Here is a 6,079-nt window from a genome sequence, read left to right on the forward strand (position 1 = left end):
TATAATCTAGCAAGCACCTCCGGGGTTGGGCCGCGGCTTCTCTCTTCGTGCAAAGGCCCCCTTTGGAAATCCCCCGCAGTAACTTCTCACCCCAATAAATTAAATGCAGCCACAGTGTGGTCCATTACCCGGGAGTGTGAGGTGACGGCCCCTGTCAAAGGTGGCCGGCTGAATACAGACCCTTAAATATTCCTACAGATAATAAATATCTGGGCAAGGAACGGATGTAAATAATAGGTTCCTATTCGATTAGAAAGCTCTGAAGTACAGCAATGAATAAACGCATTGCAGACTTGATGAATGCTCCCAAGTTCTTCACGAAGGTGGGGGGCAGGTCTTGAAAATATTTTGCCCTGTGCTTGGAGGCCGGGTGCGGGGCTTTAGGCGCTGAGGATCGAGCACCTCTGCAAGATCCTCAGCTGGGCCTCTAGGAATGTAAATACAACGAGTTTAGACAGGCTGGAGCCCCGGAAAGTGCGAGCAGTAGTTATTAGCCAATCATTTTAATTCCGAAGCTGTCCAGAACATCAGCTTTCCCTTGGCTACGCGGGGTTGGGGTTGCTAAGAGAGAAAGCTGTTCTTATCATCCTCTTATTAGGAAACAGTGTCATTGAGTCCTGGGCTCGGCATTCGTAGGTTCTGGGATGAGTTCACAAACATGCGAAGAGCGAAGCCCGCATTGCTCGCTGGGATTGCAGGCGCTCCCTTCCCGGTTCCGAAACCAAAGTGTAACAGCGTGGAACACATTACAAGAAAGTCTGACATCTGGGACAGATGTGGCTACTCCACCCCTGGCTATGACGACCCTTCACATAAACCCTCAAGGCCTTTTTGAAAATATGTCTTTGAATTTTTTATTTTGGCGCGTGATTTTTAAACCTGTCTCAACATATCGCAGTTTTCTTTTTGTTTTTCTCTCCTTGAGATTCTCTATGCCCTTAACTTTATTTTTGGAAACTATTATTCCTCCCCCCACCCCCACCAATGGGGAAAATGATCAAATCTCCAATCTGTTATTTCCTGAAATTTAATCCCGCTTTTACTCATGGACCATAAAATATTTAAACCGTCAAAAATGTATCCATCACTGAGCAACTTAAGAGTTATTTTATGCTTTTTAAAATGGGAATATAATCCCGGTGTGTGTGGGTGTGTGTGTACCTTATTATAGACAGATCATGTTAATCTCCCAAGGAAAAAAGAATATTTACATGTGTGAATCCAAGTAATTATTCATCTATGATCACGAACTCTACCAGCTTGATTTTTCATTTTCGGATATACTTTCTGAGGGGGAGGGTATCTAATATGCAGGGACACTAACAAAATTTAGTGTTAAAAAAATTTAAAAAAAGATTTTCCGGTGTACTGGAGGGACCTGGCTGAGGTCCAACGACAGATGCCTTCTCTTCTTTTCTTTTTCTTTGCTCCTCCCCCCACCCCCCACCCCGCGCCTTGGTCACCAGTCTCTTTCAGTTGTTTACTTTACCTGGTGAGCCCAAGCTGTAAACTCCACGTAAACCAGGGCGCTGTGGTTGGCTCTGAGGCAGTCACGTCCCACTCGGGATGTGACGCGCAGTTCTGGGGTGTTCGGAGCATAGAATGTCATTCTGAGAGAAAAGAAATCCCGCGTCAGTGCCCGCCTGGAAAGAATCCGGGAGAGAAGAGAACTTCTATGAGCGGCAGCCCCCTAAGCGCACCGGGCTTCAAGGATCGCTGTCGCTTAGATTTTTTTTTTTGGACAACTTGTTGTTTGATTTTATCTTGAAATTTTGTTTACTTATTGTTACTGGTGGGAACGTGGGCCCCTGTGATGAAGACTTTCCTACGCTTGGGCAGGTCTGCTCCCTAGCCCCCACCGCGATGGCTTTCATTTAGGGAGGGTTAGCCTCTGGATTCAGGTAACATTTCCCTTAATCTAAGAGTCAGCTGCAAGGTGCTTGGTCCACGCCTGGGGTTTTCCGCGCGGTAGAGCCGGCAGAAAAACCTTGACTTGATTTTTACCATCACACCGGGATGGTGCCATCGGGACTGGAGGCGGACCCTTCGCGGCTTCCTGGGCGTGCCTGGCCCAGGGTGCCACCAGCGTGGTGTTGAGTTCCGCGTTACAGGCCCTGGACCAGCCAAGATCAGAGGCTGCAGGACTTGCTCGGCTTTCACCCGGGCTCTACTACCGGAAGTCATTTGATAAATCTCAAGCAGGCCTTTCTAACCTTTATTGCTCGGCAGAGAATTGCAAACCTTCTAACTGTGCTCTAGACAGACTTGAGGGTTGGGTTTTATTTTAGGACCCGGCGAAATGGAAGTAGCCACTTTAGGGGCTCCTCTGTGGTCTAGCTCCCCCACCCCCGCTTCCAGCAGCGTCTTCCTGAGACCATCACCTCGCCCAGTAAACCGATTCCCACCCACCCAGCCCCAGGAGACCTTCTGCCCGGGGAGGCCGCAGACAACCTGTGGCTGGAGGATTACCGCGCGCCCCTGCGGCAGGCGGCGGGGAGAGAATCTCTCGGGAAACTTTTAGGACCGGCGCGGGTGGGGCGCATGATTTATGACCCTGATCAACTTTTTAGGAAGCAGAAATTAACCTGAGGGGGATTAGGCGAGCTTTGAAGTTCACGGTTTTGTTTTCCTTCAACTCAGCCTTTCGATCAAACAGTTCTTATTTCCTTTTACCCACCACCTCCTCCTCCTTGGGTCTCTCATCACCCCATTCCTATCCCCCAGCAACCCTTCCTGTACAGATTTTCATAATTTCAGGTAGAAATATCTCCAGACCAGCGACTTAAGCTCCTGACTGTGACCTAGCTAGCTATCAAAGACATTCCACACCCCGGCCTTCTTGGAATCATGTCTCAAGTTTGAAACTTGTATTTATATTTGGAGGTCAGAAGTAGCAAACTTGTATCCACCCCCCCACCCCCCACCCCTTGCTTTTTCTCGCTTATTCCACCCTTGGAGACTGGTATTATCCCGAAGAAGTGCGGCCATTGTAGCACGGTCAGCGCCTCTGTGGGTGACCGCTAACTTCTTAGCGTGTTCTCTAAATCCTGTGGGTTTGGGCCGAAAATTCAAATACAAACATGAAAGACCTGCCTTGCCACCCTACACTCTTACCTTGGCCCCCTTTATTTCTATACCCCCAGACTCCCCTCCCCTTCAACTGCAGGTCTCCAAGGGGAATCCGTCTCCTGCGGCTCTTTCCCGCAGGCGCCTGCTGAAAAGGCAATTTCCTTAGGGGTGTGGTTGGGGAGAGAGAAAAACATAAACCAGGATTGTTTGGGGTCTGAAACCATCCAAGTTTTATTGCATCCGCTACAAAGTCAACTAACTCTTAATGAGCATCCAAGCGGAAAAAGGCCGAGGTTTACTCCATGTTAAGGCGGGGGAAGGAAGGGGTACTTTGTTTATTTCTTTCTCTTGCAACCAAAGGTTGCAACACCTTCTCGAGAGGCTCTTCCCAACGCCAAGAATACAGGCACGAAAGTGGAAGGCATCAGGTTTCAGCTCCCTGAGTGATCGAAGATCATTCGGCCACGAGGACCTTCGAAGTTGGCCCTGTCTACAGCTTGTAATGAAAAGGATAATCTGTCTTGTAATAAAAAACAGGACCCACACAAACAAACCCGGTATCCAACCACCTTCCACTGCGCCGCACTCTTCCTTAATAAGGGCCAGTGACAAATATTGCCATCCAGTTCCACCCCAAAAAGAGGAAGCAGTAGATCTTCCTTTTAATAACTTCCCAAAGTGTTACAAATAATAAAAGAGACGCATAAATCATCGCGGGGGCGGCTGAACGTGGACCACGGAAGGATTTACTCCCCTCAATGCTTGACTTTCAACCGCGCTCTCATTGGCTGTTTTTTGTAGCCCGGCCCCCAAACCCGCCCTCTTATTGGTCCATCAGGCGGGGTGACGCACGGAAAGGGCGTGGGGTCGGTACGGGCAGGAGTCCATCAACGCGCATGCGCCTTGTGGCGTGAGTGTGTGATTGACAGCAGGGGCTGTGCGCGCGTGCGCGTGCGTGGGTATGTGCGTGTGAGTGTGTGTGGTGGGAGGGTGATGGTGGTGATAGTGGTGGCGATGAGTGCTCGAATTGAAGCTGCTTCTTCTGGTTCGGTGGCTGTAGTCCTCTTTGCGGGCATTTTCCGCTGAGTCAGAAGGGCTGACAGTTAGAGACCCGGCACTCACTGGCTGGGGAGACCGTCTGGAAGCGATTTACTGAGGAGGGTCTCTAGCAGCAGGTTGATTGGGGAGGGAGTGAAGAGAAGTGGAAAGGCATGCATGCTTTCCTGGGTCTGAAGAAGATAAGTCAAAAACTCTCAGGAAGAGATTTAATTCTACTACTTTGTCGTTTGTGCGTTTCTTGTAAAGCACACAGTCATGATTCGTATTAAAGCTGAGCCCTCATAAACAACTCACACCTCACTTCCTCTCAGATTGACACATTCGGTTCGGTCCCCCAGCACACAGGTACACACATATCTTAGCCTCCTGTAGTTATGCAAACCAGCAACTCAGGGCGAAATTTCAAGACTCGGAACACAGTGATAATCCTTAACTGGAAGGAAAAAGGAGTAAAAGGGATAAACGAAGGAAGAAGAAAAAGAAAAGAAAACTTGTAGCAACCAATAAAACAATAGTGTTATAGATACCGAAGGAAAAAACCCACTGGCTACTGAATGTAAAATTTGAAATTAATTTCCCAATCAGGTCAATGCCGCAGGAGCAGTTCCAATTTATTCCAGTGCTTGTTAACGCCTGGTACAAAATTCTTCAGAGACGAGAGCTGGCTTACTGGAGAGCAGAAACATTTCTCCGTTGCCCTGTTGCATCCAAATTCTCGTTTCGAAGTTTCTTCGGAGTGCTGGAGCTGGGCAGGAGGCTGGAGAGTTTTCTCCTATTATAAAGTGTTAGGTCGTTGGTTTGTGTTTGCACATATTTTAGGAAGATAATAAAGGTCTTACAGCTGTGCACGTATTTTAAGTTACACTGGCCCTAGATGAATTTTGTAGCTGGTAAATAAAAGCTTCGGTTTTACGAATTCTGAAATTTAAAACTTGTAATTACCTCTTCGCGGGCCCTATTTTTTTTTTTTTTTTGTTCTTATTTTGAGGTGTTTCTGTGTGGGAAGAAATGCACAAATACAAGCATTACAAAATCTCCAAGTACTATCCTGTGTGTGCACAGTAAATAAATAAAAAGAGCAGAGTGGTGGAAACATGGGACTGTTAAAATAACGTTCCTCTAAATCCCCGTGGTGTATTTTTTCTTCTGAATAAGTTCTTTCAGCCTGCCTAAGTATTCAGTCATGTTTTAAAACCCACAGTAATTTTATTTAGAAACCCCATGTTCACCTTTAATTTTAAAATTCCTATTTATGACATGAATTATTAGCAACCATTCTCTGTATTTCGCAACCATTCTCTGCATTTTAATATGCTTTTTACAATTTATATATTTAAAGCAGCAAACATGAAATAAAGTTAGTAAACCAGGTTTTGATAGCCGCTTATTTTTGTTTAATCGAATGTATTTTATTAGATAAACATACACTTTAATTTATTTAAAAATAAACAGCAAAATAATACTTTTCTTTCGCTTTGCTAGAACAAGGTGATTTTTCATTCTTCTCCGTCCGATTCTTTCTCTTCAGCAGCCACAAGCGACTGACGAGCTCCTACGGGCCAGAGGACTGGTATGCAAATTTCAGATGATTGACACATAAGGTAGAAACCAATCACGCTGGAGTAGGTTGCTGATTGGTTGACAAATGTTTGACGTAAAATTGACGTTTTAAAAGCCTAACAGCCAATCAAGGCAATACATGCAAATAAAGGAAGGAATCAGATTACCAGCGGCTGGAAAGACTTGAGTGCGCCCTCACGTGTTCAGTGGTGGATATTGCACAGACGCCTGCACGGTAAATAAATGCAGCAAAATGTTCAACCCCCCAGTTTGCCTTCGCCGTTCCCAAACTTTTATGTCACTGAACTATAATTATCCATCTTAAAAACCCAAGAGTTAGGTCGTGCACATATATGATGGTTTAGCTTAGAAATCCATGTCATGTAACGGT

At 46.3% G+C, this 6,079-nt stretch overlaps 1 long non-coding RNA gene across 1 annotated transcript; it reads right to left on the reverse strand.

Annotated features, from left to right (window-relative positions):
* Positions 1-3,738: 3,738 nt before the first annotated feature.
* LOC122674891 lies at positions 3,739-5,691 on the reverse strand. The gene is made up of 3 exons (XR_006335074.1): positions 5,592-5,691; positions 5,071-5,122; positions 3,739-4,561 (listed from the first exon to the last, which is right to left on the reverse strand). It is a non-coding gene; the product is annotated as an uncharacterized LOC122674891 (long non-coding RNA).
* Between the last annotated feature and the right edge of the window lie 388 nt (positions 5,692-6,079).

This window comes from Cervus elaphus, chromosome 18 (genome assembly GCF_910594005.1).
Source record: "Cervus elaphus chromosome 18, mCerEla1.1, whole genome shotgun sequence".
Classification (NCBI taxonomy): Eukaryota; Metazoa; Chordata; class Mammalia; order Artiodactyla; family Cervidae; genus Cervus; species Cervus elaphus.